Below are 640 nucleotides of genomic sequence, written 5' to 3' on the forward strand. Positions count from 1 at the left end.
TGTCATTCAATATCTTGCCCATAGAATCCTTCAATATTGCAACTCAAGTCTTGAATATTTTTCTGTAGTTCTTTCAGCTTAAGAAGTGCTAAGCATGTTCTTCCCTTTTTGTTGTCTAAATCCAGATCTTTGCACAACTCATTGTAATAGTTTATCTTCTCAAGCCCCTTTTGAAATCTACTGTTCAACTCTTTCACTTCATCATTTCTTCTGTTCACTTTAGCTACTCCACACTCAAGATCAGGTTTAAGAGTCTCTTCTGATGTCCATTTTGGTCTGTTATTTCTTTCCTGTCTTTTTTAATGAGCCTTTGCTTTCTCCATGTATATCCTTGATATTATCCCACAACTCATCCAGTCTTTGGTCATTAGTGTTCAATGCATCAAATATATTCTTAAGATGCTCTTTAAATTCAGGTGAGTAATAACCAAGGTTGTACTTTGGCACTTATGTACTTGTTTTCTGCAGTTTCAACTTGAACTTACGTATGAGTAATTGATGCTCTGTTACTCAGTCAGTCTCAGGCTTTTTTCTGACTGATGCTATTGAGCTTTTCCATCATCTCTTTCCACAAATTAAGTCAATTGCACGCCTGTCTATTCATCTGGTGAAGTCCACATGTATGTTAACCATTTATTTT

The sequence above is a fragment of the Orycteropus afer genome, unplaced genomic scaffold (genome assembly GCF_000298275.1).
Source record: "Orycteropus afer afer isolate SDZICR_OR568_19922 unplaced genomic scaffold, OryAfe1.0 scaffold01590, whole genome shotgun sequence".
Lineage (NCBI taxonomy): Eukaryota > Metazoa > Chordata > Mammalia > Tubulidentata > Orycteropodidae > Orycteropus > Orycteropus afer.